This window comes from Tursiops truncatus, chromosome 11 (genome assembly GCF_011762595.2).
Source record: "Tursiops truncatus isolate mTurTru1 chromosome 11, mTurTru1.mat.Y, whole genome shotgun sequence".
NCBI classification, from domain to species: Eukaryota; Metazoa; Chordata; class Mammalia; order Artiodactyla; family Delphinidae; genus Tursiops; species Tursiops truncatus.
In genome coordinates, this window is record NC_047044.1 from 12,166,499 (window position 1) to 12,178,768 (window position 12,270).

Here is a 12,270-nt window from a genome sequence, read left to right on the forward strand (position 1 = left end):
TTTCCACACAAAACTCAGTTCCAAATTCTAGTCCATGCAAGTGTTCTTTATGGCAGGATTTATGTTACAGCTGGATTGCTACCTGCAGGAGAGCCTGGAAAATGTAGTCGTGGAGTTTTGCAGCTTCTGCAGCACAGAAGGCATGCTACGTGGAGGGTGTGGCCAGTGTGACACATGTCACAGGCAAAGACTGACTCTCACCATCGTCACTATCACCTGAGGAAATGCTGTCACCACTTCCCACACGGCCCTGAGCTGGAGTCAGGGACCTCGCCTGGGTCCTGCTGTTTCCTCACTGTGTGTCCTCCAGCAAACCATCTCTCACCATGGGGCTCAGTCTGTTCTTCTGTCGTTTGGGGATGTGGAGACCTGTCCCAAATACATCTCCAAGCAGTTGTGAAGGTCAAGGTGAGAGAGTAGGTGGGAAAGGCCCTGTCCACTGCACAGACCTGAGCACCTGGGGAAGTTACTAGTCAGTAAGTGGCTTTAACCAAGAGGAAAATAAACCCAGAAAGGGTGAAATGACTTCCCCAAGGTCAGGTCAAAGTCAGGCAATAAAATGTGGAGGACTAGAACTTGAGACTGTGAACTCTCCCTTAGGTCTCAGGGGAGTGGGAGGGAGTGAGGAGGACCAGGGAGAAGGTTGGGGGGTGGCTCCAGGAGGTGGTGGTGATGGGTTGTATTAAGTTGTCCATGACTGTACATCAAATTTCCCCAAAACGTAGTAGAGCAAAACAACATACATTTATTATAGTTTCTAGGATCAGAAATCTGGGCAGAGCTCAACTGGGGTCTCTGGCTCAGAGTCTCCCATTGAGGTTGCAGTCAGGGTGTCAGCCAGGGCTGTGGTCTCATCTGAAGGCTCATCTGGGGAGGGGTCACTTGCAAGCTCACTCCCACAGCTGTTGGTCGGCCTCAGGTGCTGGCTGGCTGTTGGCACTACCAGGCAGCTCATGACATGGCAGCTGGCCGCCAGCAAGCGAGAGAGAAGGGGGGCCACTCCCGACACAAGCCACCGTCTTTAGTAACAAAATCTCAGAAGTGATATCCATACTGTAAGTCCGCTACATAAGAACAAGTTCCATTCCGACAGCACGTTTATAAGTCCAACAAAGTTAGCCTAGGTATACAACTAACACAATCGGCTATATAGTCCTGTACTGTAATAAGTTTATAATAATTTTCACACAAATAATACAGAGAAAACAAAGAAAGAATAAAGAAAACATTTTGAATCTTACAGTACAGTCCCTTAAAAAGTACAGTAGTGCATTATAACAGCTGGCATACAGGGGCTGGCATCCAGTGAACAGGCAAGAAGAGTGACTGACTGTTGGAGGGAGGGGAGGTGGGAGATGGTAGAGCTGAAGGACTGTCAGCAATAGGAGACGGAGGGCGAGCTGCAGTTCCACTCATGCCTGACGTGGATGGCACTGGTTCTGGTTCCTTGCTGGATTCAATTCTATCTACCCTCTTGAAAAATCGATCCAGGGATGTCTGGGTAGTACTGTACTGCGCCAGCTACATCACTGCTGCTTTTCGCCTGCTTCCAGACATCCTGGGCTTGAAGTAAAGATACTGTACTACTGTACTCTATACAGTACTGTACAGGAAAGTACACAGAAGCACAGCCTCTTGTAGAGGATGCACGCACGTGACAATGTACGCCAGACACGTGAACTGAACGTGATTGGACATGCAAACGCATGTTCGCATCTTTGAAAGATCGCAACTTGAAGGTTAGTATGTAGGGGACTTACTCATTCCATTTTTAGACTCAAGTCTCTAGATCAGCCCACACTCAAGGGGGGAGGATGACACAAGAGTGCACGTACCAGGAGGTGGGGTCACCCAGGCCATCTGAGAGGGCACCCACCACAGAGCTTGAGGGAGAAGCTCCACCACAGGTCCCTGCCCCCCAGGCCCAGCCTGCCTCTGAGAAGAAGGTGGGTCAGTGGGGTAAGGGAGGCTGCTCCCAGCTCCTCTGCACCAGCCCTGGGCCGAGGGTGGAACAGCTGAACGGAATCTGCACTTGCTTGTGCCCTTTCCCCTGAGGGGAGAAGACGGAGGAGGGAGAACAGGACGGAGTGCAGGGTTACACACATCAGCAATGGCAGCAACGTGGCCCCCCTCAGATTAGGGTTTTCCAATAAAACAGGAGGCCCCGAGGCCCCAAAAGGCAGCGTGGTATCATGTGAGGAGCACTGGACTAAGAATCAAGAGGTCTGGGTTCTGACTCTGGGTAAGCCCCTAACTGGCTGTGTGTCTGTGAGGAAGTTACACATCCTCTCTGGGTCTCAGTCTCTCCAGCTGTACCACAGGGGTGGTGATCTGATACTGCCCAGGTGCTCTTGGGCCCCAATGGTCAGAGCTCCCCTCCATGCAAAGGGGCTCATGATCAGATGGAGGCAACACAGGGGTTTGGCCTAGGCTTCCACCACCTGCCCCCAAGGCACCCGCCCCCAGCAGCCCTCACCTTCCCCTCCATCCTCTCTCCCTCTGCCTCCCTCCTTAGTGCTGGTTCCCTGGCCTTCCTTCCTGGCCCACCATCTGTGTGTTCACACAGCCCAGCCTGCTCCCAACCTCCTTCCCTCTCCTCCAGCCACCCCAGCCCTGCTGCCGCTGAGGGGCAAGGTACGTGTTGGGACCGTGAACAGAACCAGCCAAGCAGCACTCTGGCTCCCAGGCTGGGGGCTTCCGTAAGCGCTGCCGGCCACCCCCAGCCCCAGCCAGCCCCCATGGCTCCATCTCAAAGCACAAGGCCACCCCAGTCCCCACACACCAGGCCTGCACGGAGTCCCTTCCTATTGGAAGATCCCCTAGCGCTCTGTGCTTGCTGACAGGCTCGGCACCCTTACACTGGCAGCAACATTCTTTTCTGGCCTTACTCCCCCAAGGTAGGAAGGAACAAGCTCTGTTCTCTCTAGTCCCAGGAAACACAGTGGATGCTCAGTAAATTTTCTTGAATGAACTAGAAAAGACTGATAATAACAATGGAAACATTTATAGAGTATTCACCATGTGCCAACCACTCTAGGAACCTTATACACATTAATGTATTTAATCCTCATCACAATCTTATATTGGAGGTACTATTAATATCTCCACAACACAAATGCATGAATGAGTGAATGCCATATTCTTTCAGTGGGAAGGCACTAACCCACGAGAGATCAGACACATCACCAGGCATAAAGCATGAGAGGGTGTGAGGGTGAGTGATAAGATAATAATCTATTCCCTGTTACATACATCTCTTTGGATTATCACAACTCTCCAGGGAGGTATAAAGGGCAAAAATAAACAAGGTCCTACTGTATAACACAGGGAACTATATTCAATATCCTGTAATAAACGATAATGGAAAAGAATATGAAAAAGAATATTGTATGTGTGTGTATGTGTGTGTATAACTGAATCACTTTGCTGTACAGCAGAAATTAACACACCATTGTAAATCAACTATACCTCAATAAAGTAATTTTAAAAAAAATACCGTCATAGGGCTTCCCTGGTGGCGCAGTGGTTGAGAGTCTGCCTGCCGATGCAGGGGACGCGGGTTCGTGCCCCGGTCCGGGAAGATCCCACATGCCACGGAGCAGCTGGGCCCATGAGCCATGGCCGCTGAGCCTGCGCGTCCAGAGCCTGTGCTCCGCAACGGGAGAGGCCACAGGAGTGAGAGGCCCGCGTACCGCAAAAAAAAAAAAAAAAGTTTATTTCTCACTTGTGCAACATATCCAGTAGAAGGGTGGGAACAGGGATCTCTGTTCCCTGCTGTCCCCGCTGAGGAACCCACCTGGAATTTCCCATCACTGCTCAGGGGGAGGGCAGCAGGAAGAACCATGCACTAGTTCTGAAAGGTCTCCACCCGGAAGTGACATGCTACTTTGGCTCTGATTTCATTGGCCAGAGCACGTCACATAGCAAACTCAAGGGGCTGGGATGTGTAGTCTTCGGTGGGCCCAGAAGCAGGCGGAACTGTGGGTCTGGGTGGAAAGTATTGGGTTAACTGAGTCATCTATGGAGTGTCTGCTCTGTGCTAAGCAATGGGAAGAAACACGAAATTTGGTAGGGCCCTGTCCTCCCCGAGCACACCTTCTAATGCGGAAACAGATAAACAGAAGAAAATCACAATCCAGTGAGACTAGAGCTCTGACAGAGGAGAGGGATGCTCAGAGGGGTCCCTGACCTGGCCCCGGGGAGGAGGGCTTCTGAAAGAGGAAATAACAGCTGAGTAAGGCCAGCCTTCCAACCCCGATCCCAGGTGGAGAAAGGACACGGCAAGGCCTGCCCTGCGTGGACCCACCACCCTAAGCCCCCATCTTGCAGGGTACCCCATGGGGACAGGGGTCTAGCCTCGGTGCCCAATGCCTACCATGTGACTCTGGGCACTTCCGCTCTTCCCTCCACAGGGGGCAAATAGAAAGTGGGTCCACACCAGGAACAGGGGGGCCTTTCTGGGATGAGGACCCCTGGAGGAGGAGGGGCAGAGACAGAATGCAGGACCAACTTCCTTTGTACTGGTGGGGACACTCTTCTAAGTACCACTGCCCCTTCTAAAGGGATGGGTGGACTTGAAGCCGGGTGTCGGGGGGGATTCCAAGAGCCAAGAAAGACCCTTTAGATCACCTGGGCTGTGACAGAGACACCAGTGGGAGCCTGAGGGCAGGGGGCTAAAAGCAGCTGGGGCCCAGGAGACCAGGTCACCCAGAAATCCACCGAATTCTAACATCTGGGAAGAGACCCAAGAAACTGTAACAGTGGTCACCACCAGGGAGGGAAAGTGGATGGCTGGGGCCAGGCTGCAGAGAAGGGGGACTGATTCTTCCTTTTGTTTTTTCAACCAGGTATTACCTAAGTGGAAAAAAAATTAAACAAGTATATATTTGACTTGAATAAAAACTTCTATGGGTCTAGGCTTTATAAACCTCTAAGATTGTAAGATCCTTCTAAGACTAGGGTTCTCAGAGGCAGCTGGCAAAGACATGGGGGTGAGATGCCCCTGGGTTTGAACCCTGGCTGCACCCACTGCTGTGACTTAATCTCACGGTGCCTCCGTTTCCTGGTCTGGAATCGGAGACAAGGATACCTCCTTCCCCTGGAACATTTTAAGATTAAATTAGATAAAGTATGTCAGGTGTCCTCCCAGGGTCTGGGACACCACGAAGCCTTTGTCTAAACAAAGCACTGGTGAATACCCAGAGCCTAGAGGATTCTCCAGGCTGAGTCCCAGCCAGGGCGTTTCCTGATTCCCAGGGAGGAACAGGAGGTCCCTGGGAAGCCGCTGGTGACAGCAGGTGGGCAGGGAGGGAGGGAAACAGACACTGCTGCTGTGGCTGGTGCTCTGGCGCCCCCTCCTGGACACTGTCCTCCTTACACCCCTGGGAGAACGGGAGGCTTCACTTTTATCAAAAATCTCCCTTTGTTTGGGGTTATTTTTTAAAAAAGGACCAACGCTAGGGACAAGGTAAGAGGCCCACTGGCTGCTTTGGGGCCCCAGCCCAATATACAGCACTTGGCAAAAGTTCCGCAGCTCTTGTCAATGACTTAGTAAGCACATTATTAACCACAGGCACCACCTGCTGAGCCAAAGGTGATGCCCGCACTCTCGAACGAAGTGCTCTGCCTGCATTGTTTCACTTCAAACTCCTCACACTTACTCAGTCTGCATGACTATTAACCTCTTCTAAAATCTGGGGAAACAGCGGGCTTCCCTGGTGGCGCAGTGGTTGAGAGTCCACCTGCCGATGCAGGGGTCACGGGTTCGTGCCCCGGCCCGGGAGGATCCCACATGCTGCGGAGCGGCTGGGCCCGTGAGCCGTGGCCGCTGAGCCTGTGCGTCCGGAGCCTGTGCTCCACAACGGGAGAGGCCACAACAGTGAGAGGCCCGCGTACCGCAAAAATAAATAAATAAAAAAATAAAAATAAAAATCTGGGGAAACGGAGGCCCAGGGAGATAAACTAAACTCAGGGCACACAGCCAGGCTGTGGCGGCATTAGGATCCAGGCTCAGGCCTTTCGGCCTCCACCTCGCACTCAGGAAGGCTCAGTACCTGCACCTCCCATTGATCGAGCACTGGCCCCGTGACGGGTACCGAGCTCAGTGCTTTTACACATGCCATTCAACTCTGATTACAACTCTTCGGGGTAGCTTTTTATTTCCCCCATTGCAGGGTGACCGACTGTCCTGGTTTGCCCAGGATGGAGGGAGTTCTGGGATGTAGGACTTTTGGTGCTAACACCAGAAATGCCCTACCCATGTTACAGACAAGGAAACTGAGATCCAGAGAGGGCGATACACTACAAGCAACCATATGCCCATAAAATGGACAACCTAGAAGAAACGGACAAATTCTCAGAGATGGTGATAGACAGCACTGCTATCAGGCGTGGAGCCTGAAGTCTGGATCCAGAATAAGGCAGGTCAAGTAGCTCAGAAACACAGGCTGAGGGACTTCCCTCGTGGCGCAGTGGTTAAAACTCCGTGCTGCCAAAGCAGGGGGCCCAGGTTCAATCCCTGGTCGGGGAGTTAGATCCCACATGCATGCCTCCACTAAGAAGCTGGCAAGCTGCAACTAAAGGAGCCCACCTGCCGCAACTAAGGAGCCCACGTGCCACAACTAAGACCCGGTGCAACCAAATAAATAAATATTTTAAAAATCTTTAAAAAGAAACACAAGCTGAGGGACTTCCCTGGTGGTCCAGTGGTTAAGACTCCACGCTCCCATTGCAGGGGGCCTGGGTTCGATCCCTGGTCAGGGAGCTAGACCCTGCAGGCCGCAGCTAAGACCCTGGCACGCCGCAGCTAAGACCCTGGCACAGCCAAATAAATAAATATTAAAAAAAAAAAACCACAGGCTGAGCTGGTTCCATAAGGAAGAACAAAGTGAGAGGGTGGGAGGGGGTGAGGAGAAACAGTGGGAGAGACAAGAAGCCCTTGAAGGCACTAATAAGACCACCCTAGATTGGTAACCTGGACCCTCCACTTACGGGCTGAGACCTTCTTTTCCTTAAAATCCGAGCCTCGATTCCCCATCTGTAAATTGAGGATGTGCTGCTCATTCATACAACGGCTATTTACTGAGTCCCTAAGGCAAACCCGGCACGAAACAGAATGTAAACACAGTAACGTGTAATTAACGGGTGTGAGTCCCTGGCACAAAGTACTGATTAGTCACCAGGGAGAATTCTAGACCCCCAGACCTGGAAGACCACGCCCTGCAATGGGTCCTTGACTGCCTACAGAGACAGGGCGCTTACTATCCCACAACACTGCCAATCTTTTAGCACGTGCCAATGCATGTCGGTTCCTGTATGTCTAGAAATGTTTCTTTTTAATAAATAAATAAATAAATTTATTTATTTATTTATTTACTTTTGGCTGCATTGGGTCTTTGTTGCTGCACGTGGGCTTTCTCTAGTTGTGGTGAGCGGGGGGGCTACTCTTCGTTGTGGTGCGTGGGCTTCTCATTGCGGTGGCTTCTCTTGTTGGGAGCACGGGCTCTAGGCGCTCGGCCTTCAGTAGCTGTGGCTCACGGGCTCCAGAGCATGGGCTTAGTAGTTGTGGCCCACAGGCTTAGTTGCTCCGCGGCATCTGGGATCTTCCCAGACCAGGGCTTGAACCCGTGTCCCCTGCACTGGCAGGCGGATTCTTAACCACTGCGCCACCAGGCAAGTCCTATCTATGAGGCTTTTTTTTTTTTGGCCGCGGCTTGCAGGATCTTAATTCCCCAACAAGGGATCAAACCCATGCCCCCTGCAGTAGAAGTGCAGAGTCCTAACCACCAGACCACCAGGGAATTCCCACGTTTGATAAGCTTTTACTCTGTGCCAGGAGCTTCTAAGTGTTTTCCATGTTTTAACCCATTTAATCCCCACGGCAGCCCTCAGTATCTGGGCAGGGTTTGGGCTGGAGCAGTCTGTGCCAACGGAGAAGAAAAAAGCTTTCCGACCAATTTGAGATGTGGACTCCTCCTCCCTCTCTCTGCCTCTGCGAGGGTTCTGCCTGAGTTGGGGTTCACCCTCCTGATATCACCTGACCCCCCTGATTACTGATCTGCTTCCTCAGGCAAAGATTTCACTGGCAACCTGGCCCAGCCCCAGCAGGACCTCCCTGCCCCCAGGGCTCTCTGGGAGGGGGAGGTCTGGCTGTGAGCACCCTCCCCACTGCAGCGGTGGTGGCATCATCAGCCCCCGCCCACCCACCCTGCTCCCCGAACTGACCCAGGAAGGCATTAACCCGGAGAGCAAGCTGAGCATTTGGGCCTTCCAGTGAGCAGCAGCTCCGGCCCTTCCAGCTTCCGAGGTCCATCCTAGCCCCAGGCCTCCCACCCCATCTGTGCTGCAGAACAAGGCTGAAAGTCACATAAAGTCCTCTCTGGAGCTGCAGGGGACTGCTTGAGAAGAGACCCTGGCAAAGTCTCAGGGGTCTTCCGACACTATGGACACCACAACATCAGACTTGTCTTTGGCTGATACATGTATCAGGCAGCTCATCTGTACGTGAGAGTCCTCAGTGTGATGCCACTGCTACCACTCTTCAGCTGTGTGACCTTGGGAGACTTACTTAACGCCTCTGTGCTCAGTTTCCTCATCTATAATATGAGGGTAATAAACCACGAATTCACGGGGTCTCAGGGAGCATCAGGTCATAGAATGTACAAGGAGTGCCTAGCACACAGCGGTGCTCAATAACTGTGGGTCACTGCATTCGTTCATTCATTCAACAAGCATTGTGCTGGGGAACTAGACTCAACCTACACATGAACTGCCAGGGAGCAGGCCAGGGTAAAGGAAAGCACCAGAAAACCCTGGTCCCCAGGTGAAGCCTGCTCCCAGTAACCCCTCCGGCCTAGACGGACCATGTGAGGCAACGACAGGAAGGCAGGCACACACAAGCCACGGAAAGGGGCCTCGGAAGAAACCAAACTCTCCAACCCCTGGATCTTGGACTTCCGGCTCCAGAACTGTGAGAAAATCAATGTCTGCTGTTTACGGCGCCCAGTCTGTGCTATACTGTTATGGCAGCCCTAGCAAACCGCTCCACTCCCCCCCACCCCGCCCCCCAAACCCCAAGGACAAGTTACAGGCTCGCCGGAACTGGCCTTTGGCTGAGTTTGGGTGGAAGGTGCTGGTTACCAGTCGACTGCTCCCAGCCAATTCCACTTCCCACTAAAACAGCTCTCGAGACTCAGAACATGGGGGTGGGAATCATAACTGCCTCTTGCAAAGTTTCCAAATGATAACTTGCTTATTCAACATTGTGCTCGAATGTTCTAAATGCTCAGAGGTGGCCGATCCACTGTCCCCAGGGCCTGCCACATTCTCCAGCTTTTTTTTTTTTTGATTCACAAACAGTAACATGTGCCATGAACTTGGAATCCACTCTGAAATGTTTATGCTTTTTATAAGTTTAATATTAGCACATACCCAGAACACTTCCTGTGTACCAGGCACAGTCCAGTGTGCTTTATAAACACTAACCTATGGAATCCTCACATCTCTCCTGAAGAGACAGTATCACCCCCATTTGACAGGTGGGGAAATCAAGGCTCAGAGAAGTGCAGTTAAGTGGCTCAAGGTCACGAGCTAGAAAGCAGCAGAGCAGTAATTTGAGCACAGGCCACCCGGCTCCAGGTCCATGCTCTTAACCACTATGCCTTATTGCCTCACAGTGTAGGAGAAACATTGTTCTTTTTGATCTATATCCTATCAAAAGTTGTACTAGAAATCCTTTTAATGTACTCCCTGGCCAGACCATAATGATTAAAACAAACATCAGGACTTCCCTGGCGGTCCACTGGTTTAAGACTCCGCACATCCCAATGCAGGGGGCATGGGTTCAATCCCTGGTTGGGGAACTAAGATCCCACATGCTGCACGGCACAGCCAAAGAAAAAAAAGTCTACTTTGGCTCCTCCAGACATGAAGGTTCCATTTACATCATTTATCGTCAAATACAAAACTGACATACATACTTTTATGTTTAAATACCTAAATTTGTTATGGCATCCCAAAATATAAAAACTCCTTTCATGAGCTGATAGATGGAATGCTTGTCTCTAGTATTTTTTTTAAATCCAGTATTTTTTGTGGTTTTATTTCTTAAAGAGTAGAGAATGCGTTAGGCTGCTACTCACAAGCACTTCTCCAAAATCACACATTTCAAGTGGGGACTCTGTTTATTTCCAATGCAAAAAAAGCCAAACTCACATAATCTTCACTACACTTTCCTTTATAATATGGGTCTTGAGCACATCTGCACCGTAAGACGTCTGATCCAGTGCGTGTGAACTGACAGGGGAAGATCACGTTGAGGGTTCCCACTGTGGGTATAAGTTAAGCCGTATGTGACTAAGGGCAACTGCAGCGGTGTCAGTCTCCAGACCACGGGCAGAGGGCCTCAGTCACAGATCCTCATCAGCTCTCTCCTCACTCATGCTATTTCTCCTGAATTTTGGACTGGAGATGGGGTTCTCTTAGTGGAAACAGAAGTTCAAAGACCCACAGCAACCGGGGATGGGTGGGGGACAAGGGTGCCAGGAGAGGCGCTCAGCCATCTGGTAGGAAAAGGTGGAGACAGAATGCAGAAGCCAGAGGCAGAGAAAACCACAGATGCCCAGCCCTTCCTGGGATCCCCTCCTCTGTACCAGGCACAGGCCCGATGGGATATAGGTCACCTCATGCGTCCTCATAGCCACCCCAGGAGGGAAAGACTACTTGTCACCTCCTTCTTACAGATGAGAAAAGGGAGGTGAGAGATTACGGGACTTGCCCAGTGGAGGAGTCTGCAGGAGAGCTCTCCTTGGGCGAGGGGAGGGAGAGATCTGAGAGCAGTGAGGTCTCAGGAGAGGGAGCTGCCTGGGACGGACCCAACCTGGGCCAGGACCCTTCTGCTCAGACTTCACCAAGACCCTGGGCCCAGTCCCGCATTGCTCCCACCCTGGATGCATCCACACAGCCTTCCTGCTCCTCCCTCCAGTCTCTGTGGAGGCTCCGTCGGCTTCCCCAAATGCCCACGTATTCCACCTTCACAGCCCCTCTGCCTGGAAGGCTCGGGGCTCCACGACCTGTAGCTGTCCAAGTTCTCAGCATGAGCCCCACTCCCGCCCCTACCAGCCACAGCCAAGCTAGTCGCACCCCATCCGGTCCCTCAGCCCTCCGCCTGCCACAGTCGGGCCATCTGCCCCAGGGGACAGTGACTACGCCCGGGAGGTCTTGCCCCTGGACCGGCACCTCCGCCAGGCTGTGGTCCAGGAGGCTGCACGGTGGGCAGGTTCAGAGCACAGCCGGGTCTGAATCCTGACCCCGCCCTCACTCGCTGTGACCCATCCTCTCCGAGCCTCAGTTTCCCCATCTGTAACAGTAACAGCAGCCATGACTGCTGGGGGGAACAAGTGCATCCCAGCTTACAAATGTGGGGTGATGGAGCTGGAAAATCACTGCTTTGCAGTCTCCATGGCTTTGGGCACCAACCCTCACTGGCTGAGACCTCCAGTGAGCATATTCCTGGGAGAAAGTTCCCTCTCCATCCCCAAGAAATGCAAACCCAACCCGGCTGCAGGGTTAAGGCTCCCACACTCCTCAAACAAAGGAACAGAAGGATGGGTCCTGCAATGAATGTAGCAAACACTCAAGTGTCTCCGGCTGAACAAGATGAAAGGTAAAGAGGAACCGGAAATGCTCTGATGCTCTCAGGAAGGTCGGCATCCAGACAAGACAACAAAGCGCTGTGTGAAAGGTTCTCCTCCAATTATCAAAGCAGAAATGGGCTTTGAACACGAGTGAGTCAGAGGAAAGCTGATTTAGCCCTTCTCATCTCTCCATTTCCCGCAACGGTGCCGTCTGAGAGCTTGAAGCAGCTGGAAATTGTGGCACAAAAATACACTATGATTCAGCAATGACCACACTGGGGCATCAAGTCTTCCTGTTCAAGTCTTTAGGAAAACCAAATCGTCTTACTTTGGGTTTCTCATGATTGTCTTCATTTTTATATGGTAGTTATTTTTAAACACTTTAATAATTTATTAGAATAAGATGTTTAACATATACTGGTACATTCGTGCTTTGCTTGAGGTTTTCTATTTCCAAATTTATTTTAAATATCAAATATTTTATTTCACTGATATGTTGTTAATTTTGTGAATTCTACCTTTTTAAAAACAAAATATACTCATATTAGTATTTCAGTATTAGGCAAAATAATGACCAAAAAACTGGCACTGGGCTTCCCTGGTGGCTCAGTGGTTAAGAATCCACCTGCCAACGCAG